This window comes from Narcine bancroftii, chromosome 6 (genome assembly GCF_036971445.1).
Source record: "Narcine bancroftii isolate sNarBan1 chromosome 6, sNarBan1.hap1, whole genome shotgun sequence".
Taxonomy (NCBI): domain Eukaryota; kingdom Metazoa; phylum Chordata; class Chondrichthyes; order Torpediniformes; family Narcinidae; genus Narcine; species Narcine bancroftii.
Genome location: NC_091474.1, coordinates 248204692 through 248218095, shown reverse-complemented (window position 1 = coordinate 248218095; position 13404 = coordinate 248204692).

Sequence of the window (13404 nt, the reverse complement as noted above, 5' to 3'; positions counted from 1 at the left end):
GAATCTGATGCAGGGAATCAGAGCCGGGGAATCTGAGGCGGGGAATCAGAGGCGGGGAATCAGAGGCGGGGAATAAGAGGCGGGTAATCAGATGCGGGGAATCAGAGGCAGGGAATCTGATGCAGGGAATCAGAGCCGGGGAATCTGAGGCGGGGAATCAGAGGCTGGGAATCAGAGGCGGGGAATCAGAGGCGGGGAATCAGAGGCGGGGAATCAGAGGCGGGGAATCAGAGTCGGGGAATCAGAGGCAGGGAATCAGAGGCGGGGAATCAGAGGCGGGGAATCAGAGTCGGGGAATCAGAGGCGGGGAATCAGAGGCGGGGAATCAGAGGCGGGGAATCCGAGGCGGGGAATCAGAGGCGGGGAATCAGAGGCGGGGAATCCGAAGCGGGGTATCAGAGGCGGGGAATCAGAGGCGGGGAATCAGAGGCGGGGAATCTGAGGCGGGGTATCAGAGGCGGGGAATCAGAGGCGGGGAATCAGATGCGGGGAATCCGAGGCGGGGAATCAGAGGCGGGGTATCAGAGGCGGGGAATCAGAGGCGGGGAATCAGATGCGGGGAATCTGAGGTGGGGAATCAGAGGTGGGGAATCAGAGGCGGGGAATCAGAGGTGGGGAATCAGAGGAGGGGAATCAGAGGCGGGGAATCAGAGGCGGGGAATCAGAGGCAGGGAATCTGATGCAGGGAATCAGAGCCGGGGAATCTGAGGCGGGGAATCTGAGGCGGGGAATCAGAGGCGGGGAATCAGAGTCGGGGAATCAGAGGCGGGGAATCAGAGGCGGGGAATCAGAGGCGGGGAATAAGAGGCGGGGAATCAGAGGCGGGGAATCAGAGGCGGGGAATCAGAGGCGGGGAATCAGAGGCGGGGAATCAGAGGCAGGGAATCAGAGGCGGGGAATCAGAGGCGGGGAATCAGAGGCAGGGAATCAGAGGCGGGGAATCAGAGGCGGGGAATCAGAGGCGGGGAATCAGAGGCGGGGAATCAGAGGCGGGGAATCAGAGGCGGGGAATCAGAGGCGGGGAATCAGAGGCGGGGAATCAGAGGCGGGGAATCTGAGGCGGGGAATCAGAGGCGGGGAATCAGAGGCGGTTAATCAGAGGCGGGGAATCAGATGCGGGGAATCTGAGGCAGGGAATCAGAGCCGGGGAATCAGAGGCGGGGAATCAGAGGCAGGGAATCTGATGCAGGGAATCAGAGCTGGGGAATCTGAGGTGGGGAATCAGAGGCGGGGAATCAGAGGCGGGGAATCAGAGGCGGGGAATCAGAGGCGGGGAATCAGAGGCGGGGAATCAGAGGCGGTTAATCAGAGGCGGGGAATCAGATGCGGGGAATCTGAGGCAGGGAATCAGAGCCGGGGAATCAGAGGCGGGGAATCAGAGGCAGGGAATCTGATGCAGGGAATCAGAGCCGGGGAATCTGAGGCGGGGAATCAGAGGCGGGGAATCAGAGGTGGGGAATCTGAGGCGGGGAATCAGAGGTGGGGAATCTGAGGTGGGGAATCTGAGGCGGGGAATCAGAGGCGGGGAATCAGAGCCGGGGAATCTGAGGCGGGGAATCAGAGGTGGGGAATCTGAGGTGGGGAATCTGAGGCGGGGAATCAGAGGCGTGGAATCAGAGGCGGGGAATCAGAGGCGGGGAATCTGAGGCGGGCAATCAGTGGCAGGGAAACAGAGGCAGGGAATCAGAGGCAGGGAATCAGAGGCGGGGAATCAGAGGCGGGGAATCAGAGGCGGGGATTCAGAGGCGGGGAATCAGAGGCGGGGATTCAGAGGCGGGGAATCTGAGGCGGGGAATCAGAGGCAGGGAATCAGAGGCGGGGAATCAGAGGCAGGGAATCAGATGAAGTGCATCAGATGAAGGGAATCAGAGGCAGGGAATCAGAGGCGGGGAATCAGAGGCAGGGAATCTGAGGCGGGGAATTAGAGGCGGGGAATCAGAGGCGTGGAATCAGAGGCGGGGAATCTGAGGCGGGGAATCAGAGGCGGGGAATCAGAGGCGTGGAATCAGAGGCAAGGAATCAGAGGCGGGGAATCTGAGGCGGGCAATCAGTGGCAGGGAAACAGAGGCAGGGAATCAGAGGCAGGGAATCAGAGGCGGGGAATCAGAGGCGGGGAATCAGAGGCGGGGATTCAGAGGCAGGGAATCAGATGAAGTGCATCAGATGAAGGGAATCAGAGGCAGGGAATCAGAGGCGGGGAATCAGAGGCGTGGAATCAGAGGCAAGGAATCAGAGGCGGGGAATCTGAGGCGGGCAATCAGTGGCAGGGAAACAGAGGCAGGGAATCAGAGGCAGGGAATCAGAGGCGGGGAATCAGAGGCGGGGAATCAGAGGCGGGGATTCAGAGGCAGGGAATCAGATGAAGTGCATCAGATGAAGGGAATCAGAGGCAGGGAATCAGAGGCGGGGAATCTGAGGCAGGGAATCTGAGGCAGGTAATCTGAGGTGGGGAATATGAGGCGGGGAATCTGAGGCGGTGAATCAGAGGAGGGGAATCAGAGGCGGGGAATCAGAGGCGGGTAATCAGATGCGGGGAATCAGAGGCAGGGAATCTGATGCAGGGAATCAGAGCCGGGGAATCTGAGGCGGGGAATCAGAGGCGGGGAATCAGAGGCGGTTAATCAGAGGCGGGGAATCAGAGGCGGGGAATCAGAGTCGGGGAATCAGAGGCGGGGAATCAGAGGCGGGGAATCAGAGGCGGGGAATAAGAGGCGGGGAATCAGAGGCGGGGAATCAGAGGCGGGGAATCAGAGCCGGGGAATCTGAGGCAGGGAATCTGAGGCGGGGAATCAGAGGCGTGGAATCAGAGGCGGGGAATCAGAGGCGGGAAATCAGAGGCAGGGAATCAGAGGCGGGGAATCAGAGGCGGGGATTCATAGTCGGGGAATCAGAGGCGTGGAATCAGAGGCGGGGAATCTGAGGCAGGGAATATGAGGCAGGGAATCAGAGCAGAGGAATCTGAGGCGGGGAATCAGAGGCGGGGAATAAGAGGCGGGGAATCAGAGGCGGGGAATCAGAGGCGGGGAATCAGAGGCGGGGAATCAGAGGCGGGGAATCAGAGGCGGGGAATCAGAGGCGGGCAATCAGTGGCAGGGGATCAGATGCGGGGAATCAGAGGCAGGGAATCAGAGGCAGGGAATCAGAGGCGGGGAATCAGAGGCGGGGAATCAGAGGCAGGGAATCAGAGGCGGGGAATCAGATGCGGGGAATCAGAGGCGGGGAATCAGAGGCGGGGAATCAGAGGCGGGGAATCAGAGGCGGGGAATCAGAGGCGGGGAATCAGAGGCGGGGAATCAGAGGCGGGGAATCAGAGGCGGGGAATCAGATGCGGGGAATCAGAGGTCGGGAATCAGAGGCGGGGAATCAGAGGCGGGGAATCAGAGGCGGGGAATCAGAGGCGGGGAATCAGAGGCGGGGAATCAGAGGAGGGGAATCAGAGGCGGGGAATCAGAGGCGGGGAATCAGAGGCGGGGAATCAGAGGTGGGGAATCAGAGGCAGGGAAGCTGAGGCAGGGAATCTGATGCAGGGAATCAGAGCCGGGGAATCTGAGGCGGGGATTCAGAGGCGGGGAATAAGAGGCGGGCAATCAGAGGCGGGGAATCAGAGGCGGGGAATCAGAGGCGGGGAATCAGAGGCAAGGAATCTAAGGCATGAATCTGAGCCAGGGAATCAGAGCCAGGGAATCTGAGGCGGGGAATCAGAGGCGGGGAATCAGAGGCGTGGAATCAGAGGCGGGGAATCAGAGGCGGGAAATCAGAGGCAGGGAATCAGAGGCGGGTAATCAGAGGCAGGGAATCAAAGCCGGGGAATCTGAGGCGGGGAATCAGAGGTGGGGAATCAGAGGCGGGGAATCAGAGGCGGGGAATCAGAGGCGGGGAATCTGAGGCGGGGAATCTGAGGCGGGGAATCTGAGGTGGGGAATCTGAGGCGGGGAATCAGAGGCGGGGAATAAGAGGCGGGGAATCAGAGGCGGGAAATCAGAGGCGGGGAATCTGAGGTGGGGAATCTGAGGCGGGGAATCAGAGGCGGGGATTCAGAGTCGGGGAATCAGAGGCGGGAAATCAGAGGCGGGGAATCTGAGGTGGGGAATCTGAGGCGGGGAATCAGAGGCGGGAAATCAGAGGCGGGAAATCAGAGGCGGGGAATCAGAGGCGGGGATTCAGAGTCGGGGAATCAGAGGCGTGGAATCAGAGGCGGGGAATCTGAGGCGGGGAATCAGAGGCGGGGAATCAGAGGCAGGGAATCAGAGGCGGGGAATCAGAGGCAGGGAATCAGAGGCGGGGAATCAGAGGCGGGGAATCAGAGGCGGGGAATCAGAGGCAGGGAATCTGAGGCAGGGAATCTGATGCAGGGAATCAGAGCTGGGGAATCTGAGGTGGGGAATCAGAGGCGGGGAATCAGAGGCGGGGAATCAGAGGCGGGGAATCAGAGGTGGGTAATCAGATGCGGGGAATCTGATGCAGGGAATCAGAGCCGGGGAATCTGAGGCGGGGAATCAGAGGCGGGGAATCAGAGGCGGTTAATCAGAGGCGGGGAATCAGATGCGGGGAATCTGAGGCAGGGAATCAGAGCCGGGGAATCAGAGGCGGGGAATCAGAGGCAGGGAATCTGATGCAGGGAATCAGAGGTGGGGAATCTGAGGCGGGGAATCAGAGGCGGGGAATCTGAGGTGGGGAATCTGAGGCGGGGAATCAGAGGCGGGGAATCTGATGCAGGGAATCAGAGCCGGGGAATCTGAGGCGGGGAATCAGAGGCGGGGAATCAGAGGCGTGGAATCAGAGGCGGGGAATCAGAGGCGGGGAATCAGAGGCGGGGAATCAGAGGCGGGGAATCAGAGGCGGGGAATCAGAGGCGGGGAATCAGAGTCGGGGAATCAGAGGCAGGGAATCAGAGGAGGGGAATCTGAGGCGGGCAATCAGTGGCAGGGAAACAGAGGCAGGGAATCAGAGGCAGGGAATCAGAGGCGGGGAATCAGAGGCGGGGAATCAGAGGCGGGGATTCAGAGGCGGGGAATCTGAGGTGGGGAATCAGAGGCGGGGAATCAGAGGTGGGGAATCAGAGGCGGGGAATCAGAGGCGGGGAATCAGAGGAGGGGAATCAGAGGCGGGGAATCAGAGGCGGGGAATCAGAGGAGGGGAATCAGAGGCAGGGAATCTGAGGCGGGGAATCAGAGGCAGGGAATCAGAGGCGGGGAATCAGAGGCAGGGAATCTGAGGCGGGCAATCAGTGGCAGGGAAACAGAGGCAGGGAATCAGAGGCAGGGAATCAGAGGCGGGGAATCAGAGGCGGGGAATCTGAGGCGGGCAATCAGTGGCAGGGAAACAGAGGCAGGGAATCAGAGGCGGGGAATCAGAGGCGGGGATTCAGAGGCGGGGAATCTGAGGCGGGGAATCAGAGGCGGGGAATCTGAGGCAGGGAATCTGATGCAGGGAATCAGAGCCGGGGAATCTGAGGCGGGGAATCAGAGGCGGGGAATCAGAGGCGGGGAATCAGAGGCAGGGAATCAGAGGCGGGGAATCAGAGGCGGGGAATCAGAGTCGGGGAATCAGAGGCGGGGAATCAGAGGCGGGGAATCAGAGGCGGGGAATCCGAGGCGGGGAATCAGAGGCGGGGAATCAGAGGCGGGGAATCCGAAGCGGGGAATCAGAGGCGGGGAATCAGAGGCGGGGAATCAGAGGCGGGGAATCTGAGGCGGGGTATCAGAGGCGGGGAATCAGAGGCGGGGAATCAGATGCGGGGAATCCGAGGCGGGGAATCAGAGGCGGGGAATCAGAGGTGGGGAATCAGAGGTGGGGAATCAGAGGCGGGGAATCAGAGGCGGGGAATCAGAGGAGGGGAATCAGAGGCGGGGAATCTGAGGTGGGGAATCAGAGGCGGGGAATCAGAGGCGGGGAATCAGAGGCGGGGAATCAGAGGTGGGGAATCAGAGGCGGGGAATCAGAGGCGGGGAATCAGAGGAGGGGAATCAGAGGCGGGGAATCTGAGGTGGGGAATCAGAGGTGGGGAATCAGAGGTGGGGAATCAGAGGCGGGGAATCAGAGGCGGGGAATCAGAGGAGGGGAATCAGAGGCGGGGAATCTGAGGTGGGGAATCAGAGGTGGGGAATCAGAGGTGGGGAATCAGAGGCGGGGAATCAGAGGAGGGGAATCAGAGGCGGGGAATCAGAGGCAGGGAATCTGATGCAGGGAATCAGAGCCGGGGAATCTGAGGCGGGGAATCTGAGGCGGGGAATCAGAGGCGGGGAATCAGAGGCGGTTAATCAGAGGCGGGGAATCAGAGGCGGGGAATCAGAGTCGGGGAATCAGAGGCGGGGAATCAGAGGCGGGGAATCAGAGGCGGGGAATCAGAGGCGGGGAATCAGAGGCGGGGAATCAGAGGCAGGGAATCAGAGGCGGGGAATCAGAGGCGGGGAATCAGAGGCGGGGAATCAGAGGCGGGGAATCAGAGGCAGGGAATCTGATGCAGGGAATCAGAGCCGGGGAATCTGAGGCGGGGAATCAGAGGCGGGGAATCAGAGGCGGGGAATCAGAGGCGGGGAATCTGAGGCAGGGAATCTGAGGCGGGGAATCAGAGGCAGGGAATCAGAGGCGGGGAATCAGAGGCAGGGAATCAGAGGCGGGGAATCTGAGGCGGGCAATCAGAGGCAGGGAATCAGAGGCGGGGAATCAGAGGCAGGGAATCAGAGGCGGGGAATCAGAGGCAGGGAATCAGAGGCGGGGAATCAGAGGCAGGGAATCTGAGGCGGGGAATCAGAGGCGGGGAATCAGAGGCGGGGAATCTGAGGCGGGCAATCAGAGGCAGGGAATCTGAGGCGGGGAATCAGAGGCAGGGAATCAGAGGCGGGGAATCAGAGGCAGGGAATCAGAGGCGGGGAATCAGAGGCAGGGAATCTGAGGCGGGCAATCAGTGGCAGGGAAACAGAGGCAGGGAATCAGAGGCAGGGAATCAGAGGCGGGGAATCAGAGGCGGGGAATCTGAGGCGGGCAATCAGTGGCAGGGAAACAGAGGCAGGGAATCAGAGGCGGGGAATCAGAGGCGGGGATTCAGAGGCGGGGAATCTGAGGCGGGGAATCAGAGGCGGGGAATCTGAGGCAGGGAATCTGATGCAGGGAATCAGAGCCGGGGAATCTGAGGCGGGGAATCAGAGGCGGGGAATCAGAGGCGGGGAATCAGAGGCAGGGAATCAGAGGCGGGGAATCAGAGGCGGGGAATCAGAGTCGGGGAATCAGAGGCGGGGAATCAGAGGCGGGGAATCAGAGGCGGGGAATCCGAGGCGGGGAATCAGAGGCGGGGAATCAGAGGCGGGGAATCCGAAGCGGGGAATCAGAGGCGGGGAATCAGAGGCGGGGAATCAGAGGCGGGGAATCTGAGGCGGGGTATCAGAGGCGGGGAATCAGAGGCGGGGAATCAGATGCGGGGAATCCGAGGCGGGGAATCAGAGGCGGGGAATCAGAGGTGGGGAATCAGAGGTGGGGAATCAGAGGCGGGGAATCAGAGGCGGGGAATCAGAGGAGGGGAATCAGAGGCGGGGAATCTGAGGTGGGGAATCAGAGGCGGGGAATCAGAGGCGGGGAATCAGAGGCGGGGAATCAGAGGTGGGGAATCAGAGGCGGGGAATCAGAGGCGGGGAATCAGAGGAGGGGAATCAGAGGCGGGGAATCTGAGGTGGGGAATCAGAGGTGGGGAATCAGAGGTGGGGAATCAGAGGCGGGGAATCAGAGGCGGGGAATCGGAGGAGGGGAATCAGAGGCGGGGAATCTGAGGTGGGGAATCAGAGGTGGGGAATCAGAGGTGGGGAATCAGAGGCGGGGAATCAGAGGAGGGGAATCAGAGGCGGGGAATCAGAGGCAGGGAATCTGATGCAGGGAATCAGAGCCGGGGAATCTGAGGCGGGGAATCTGAGGCGGGGAATCAGAGGCGGGGAATCAGAGGCGGTTAATCAGAGGCGGGGAATCAGAGGCGGGGAATCAGAGTCGGGGAATCAGAGGCGGGGAATCAGAGGCGGGGAATCAGAGGCGGGGAATCAGAGGCGGGGAATCAGAGGCGGGGAATCAGAGGCAGGGAATCAGAGGCGGGGAATCAGAGGCGGGGAATCAGAGGCGGGGAATCAGAGGCGGGGAATCAGAGGCAGGGAATCTGATGCAGGGAATCAGAGCCGGGGAATCTGAGGCGGGGAATCAGAGGCGGGGAATCAGAGGCGGGGAATCAGAGGCGGGGAATCAGAGGTGGGGAATCAGAGGCGGGGAATCAGAGGCGGGGAATCAGAGGAGGGGAATCAGAGGCGGGGAATCTGAGGTGGGGAATCAGAGGTGGGGAATCAGAGGTGGGGAATCAGAGGCGGGGAATCAGAGGAGGGGAATCAGAGGCGGGGAATCAGAGGCAGGGAATCTGATGCAGGGAATCAGAGCCGGGGAATCTGAGGCGGGGAATCTGAGGCGGGGAATCATAGGCGGGGAATCAGAGGCGGTTAATCAGAGGCGGGGAATCAGAGGCGGGGAATCAGAGTCGGGGAATCAGAGGCGGGGAATCAGAGGCGGGGAATCAGAGGCGGGGAATCAGAGGCGGGGAATCAGAGGCGGGGAATCAGAGGCAGGGAATCAGAGGCGGGGAATCAGAGGCGGGGAATCAGAGGCGGGGAATCAGAGGCGGGTAATCAGATGCGGGGAATCTGAGGCAGGGAATCAGAGTCGGGGAATCGGAGGCGTGGAATCAGAGGCGGGGAATCAGAGGCGGGGAATCAGAGGCGGGGAATCAGAGGCGGGAAATCAGAGGCAGGGAATCAGAGGCGGGGAATCAGAGGCGGGGAATCAGAGCAGAGGAATCTGAGGCGGGGAATCAGAGGCAGGGAATCAGAGGCGGGGAATCAGAGGCAGGGAATAAGAGGCGGGGAATAAGAGGCGGGGAATAAGAGGCGGGGAATCAGAGGCAGGGAATCAGAGCAGAGGAATCTGAGGCGGGGAATCAGAGGCAGGGAATCAGAGGCGGGGAATCAGAGGCGGGGAATCAGAGGCGGGGAATCAGAGGCGGGGAATCAGAGTCGGGGAATCAGAGGCGGGGAATCAGAGGTGGGGAATCAGAGGCGGGGAATCAGAGGCGGGGAATAAGATGCAGGGAATCAGAGGCAGGGAATCAGAGCCGGGGAATCAGAGGCGGGGAATCAGAGGCGGGTAATCAGAGGCAGGGAATCAAAGCCGGGGAATCTGAGGCGGGGAATCAGAGGTGGGGAATCAGAGGCGGGGAATCTGAGGCGGGGAATCTGAGGCGGGGAATCTGAGGTGGGGAATCTGAGGTGGGGAATCAGAGTCGGGGAATCTGAGGCAGGGAATCAGAGGCGGGGAATCAGAGGCGGGGAATCAGAGGCGGGGTATCAGAGGCGGGGAATCAGAGGCGGGGAATCAGAGGCGGGGAATCAGAGGCGGGGAATCTGAGGCGGGGAATCTGAGGCGGGGAATCTGAGGTGGGGAATCTGAGGTGGGGAATCAGAGTCGGGGAATCAGAGGCAGGGAATCAGAGGCGGGGAATCAGAGGCGGGGAATCAGAGGCGGGGATTAGAGGCGGGGAATCAGAGGCGGGGAATCTGAGGCGGGGAATCAGAGGCAGGGAATCAGAGGCGGGGAATCAGAGGCGGGAAATCAGAGGTGGGGAATCAGAGGCGTGGAATCAGAGGCGGGGAATCAGAGGCGGGGAATCTGAGGCGGGGAATCTGAGGCGGGGAATCTGAGGTGGGGAATCTGAGGTGGGGAATCAGAGTCGGGGAATCAGAGGCAGGGAATCAGAGGCGGGGAATCTGAGGCGGGGAATCTGAGGTGGGGAATCTGAGGTGGGGAATCAGAGTCGGGGAATCAGAGGCAGGGAATCAGAGGCGGGGAATCAGAGGCGGGGAATCAGAGGCGTGGAATCAGAGGCGGGGAATCTGAGGCGGGGAATCTGAGGTGGGGAATCTGAGGTGGGGAATCAGAGTCGGGGAATCTGAGGCGGGGAATCTGAGGTGGGGAATCTGAGGTGGGGAATCAGAGTCGGGGAATCAGAGGCAGGGAATCAGAGGCGGGGAATCAGAGGCGGGGAATCAGAGGCGGGGAATCAGAGGCGGGGAATCTGAGGCGGGGAATCTGAGGTGGGGAATCTGAGGTGGGGAATCAGAGTCGGGGAATCAGAGGCAGGGAATCAGAGGCGGGGAATCAGAGGCGGGGAATCAGAGGCGTGGAATCAGAGGCGGGGAATCAGAGGCGGGGATTCAGAGTCGGGGAATCAGAGGCGTGGAATCAGAGGCGGGGAAACTGAGGCAGGGAATCTGAGGCGGGGAATCAGAGACACGGAAGGAGAGGCGTGGAATCAGAGGCGCGGAATCAGAGGCAGGGAATCAGAGGCAGGGAATCAGAGGCAGGGATTTAGAGGCAGGGAATCAGAGGCGGGGAATCAGAGGCAGGGAATCAGAGGCGGGGAATCAGAGGCGGGGAATCAGAGGCGTGGAATCAGAGGCGTGGAATCAGAGGCGGGGATTCAGAGGCAGGGAATCTGAGGCAGGGAATCTGATGCAGGGAATCAGAGTCGTGGAATCAGAGGCGGGGAATCAGAGGCGGGGAATCAGAGGCAGGGAATCTGAGGCAGGGAATCTGATGCAGGGAATCAGAGTCGTGGAATCAGAGGCGGGGAATCAGAGGCGGGGAATCAGAGGCGGGGAATCAGAGGCGGGGAATCAGATGCGGGGAATCTGATGCAGGGAATCAGAGCCGGGGAATCTGAGGCGGGGAATCAGAGGCGGGGAATCAGAGGCGGGGAATCAGAGGCGGGGAATCAGAGTCGTGGAATCAGAGGCGGGGAATCAGAGGCAGGGAATCTGAGGCAGGGAATCTGATGCAGGGAATCAGAGTCGTGGAATCAGAGGCGGGGAATCAGAGGCGGGGAATCAGAGGCAGGGAATCTGAGGCAGGGAATCTGATGCAGGGAATCAGAGTCGTGGAATCAGAGGCGGGGAATCTGAGGCAGGGAATCAGAGCCGGGGAATCTGAGGCGGGGAATCAGAGGCAGGGAATCTGAGGCAGGGAATCTGATGCAGGGAATCAGAGTCGTGGAATCAGAGTCGTGGAATCAGAGGCGGGGAATCAGAGGCAGGGAATCTGAGGCAGGGAATCTGATGCAGGGAATCTGATGCAGGGAATCAGAGGCGGGGAATCAGAGGCGGGGAATCTGATGCAGGGAATCAGAGCCGGGGAATCTGAGGCGGGGAATCAGAGGCGGGGAATCAGAGGCGGGGAATCTGAGGCAGGGAATCTGAGGCGGGGAATCAGAGGCAGGGAATCAGAGGCGGGGAATCAGAGGCAGGGAATCAGATGAAGTGCATCAGATGAAGGGAATCAGAGGCAGGGAATCAGAGGCGGGGAATCAGAGGCAGGGAATCTGAGGCAGGGAATCTGATGCAGGGAATCAGAGCCGGGGAATCTGAGGCGGGGAATCAGAGGCGGGGAATCAGAGGCGTGGAATCAGAGGCGGGGAATCAGAGGCGGGGAATCTGAGGCGGGCAATCAGTGGCAGGGAAACAGAGGCAGGGAATCAGAGGCAGGGAATCAGAGGCGGGGTATCAGAGGCGGGGAATCAGAGGCGGGGATTCAGAGGCGGGGAATCTGAGGCAGGGAATCAGAGGCAGGGATTCAGATGAAGTGCATCAGATGAAGGGAATCTGAGGCAGGGAATCTGAGGCAGGGAATCTGAGGCAGGGAATCTGAGACAGGGAATCTGAGGCGGGGAATCTGAGGCGGGAAATCTGAGTCGGGGAATCTGAGGCGGGGAATCTGAGGCAGGTAATCTGAGGTGGGGAATATGAGGCGGGGAATCTGAGGCGGTGAATCTGAGGTGGGGAATCTGAGGCGCGGATGCAGTGGCCGGGAATCAGAGGGGGGAAAGAGATGTGTGGAAAGAGAGGCAGAGAAAGAGGCGCACAAATAAAGGCAGGGAAAGAGAGGAGGGGAATCTGAGGCCGGGAAATTTGCACGGAAATGGGTCGAAGAATATGAGGCGGGGAATAAGAGGCGGGGAATCGGAGGCGGGGAATCAGAGTCGGGGAATCAGAGGCGGGGAATCAGAGGCGGGGAATCAGAGGTGGGGAATCAGAGGCGGGGAATCAGAGGCGGGGAATCAGAGTCGGGGAATCAGAGGCGGGGAATCAGAGGCGGGGAATCAGAGGCAGGGAATCAGAGGCAGGGAATCAGAGGGATGGAATCTGAGGCAGGGAATCTGAGGCAGGGAATCTGAGGAAGGGAATCAGAGGCGGGGAATCAGAGGCGGGGAATAAGAGGCGGGGAATCAGAGGCGGGGAATCAGAGGGAGGGAATCTGAGGCAGGGAATCTGAGGCAGGGAATCTGAGGAAGGGAATCAGAGGCAGGGTATCAGAGGCGTGGAATCAGAGGCGGGGAATCAGAGGCGGGGAATCATAGGCAGGGAATCAGAGGTGGGGAATCAGAGGCGGGGAATCTGAGGCAGGGAATCTGAGGCAGGAAATCAGAGCCGGTGAATCTGAGGCGGGGAATCAGAGGCGTGGAATCAGAGGCGGGGAAACAGAGGCGGGGAATCAGCGGGAGGAAAAGAGATGTGGGGAAAGAGAGGCAGAGAAAGAGGCGCGGAAATAGAGGCAGGGAAAGAGAGGCGGGGAATGAAAGGTGGGGAATCAGAGGCGGGGAACCAGGCGGATAAACAGAGGCAGGTAAACATAGGTGGATAAATAGAGGCGGAGAAAGAGGAGGGCAAAACATAGTGGTTTGAACTTGTGTGTTGAAAATGAGGTACACAAAACAGATCAAACAGTGTTGTTGAAATTGAAGGAGGGAAAGACAGGCGCGGAAAGAGTGGAGGGGAAAAAGGGGAGGCGAAAGAGAGGCATAGAGACAGAGGCGGGGAATAAGAGTCGGGGAATCAGAGGCGGGGAAGAAGAGGCAGGGAATCTGAGGCAAGGAATCTGAGGCAGGGAATCTGAGGCAGGGAATCAGAGGCAGGGAATCAGAGGCAGGGAATCTGAGGCGGGGAATCTGAGGCGGGGAATCTGAGTCGGGGAATCTGAGGCGGGGAATCAGAGGCAGGGAATCAGAGGCAGGGAATCAGAGGAGGGGAATCAGGCGGGGAATCAGAGGCAGGGAATCAGAGGCAGGGAATCAGAGGGAGGGAATCTGAGGCAGGGAATCTGAGGCAGGGAATCTGAGGAAGGGAATCAGAGGCGGGGAATCAGAGGCAGGGAATCAGAGGCGGGGAATCAGAGGCTTGGAATCTGAGGTGGGGAAAGAGATGTGGGGAAACGGAGGCCGGGAAAGTTGCGCGGAAAGGGAGGCGGGTAATCAGAGGCGGGGAATCAGAGGCGGGGAATCAGAGGCGGGGAATCAGAGGCGGGGAATCAGAGGCGTGGAATCAGAGGCGG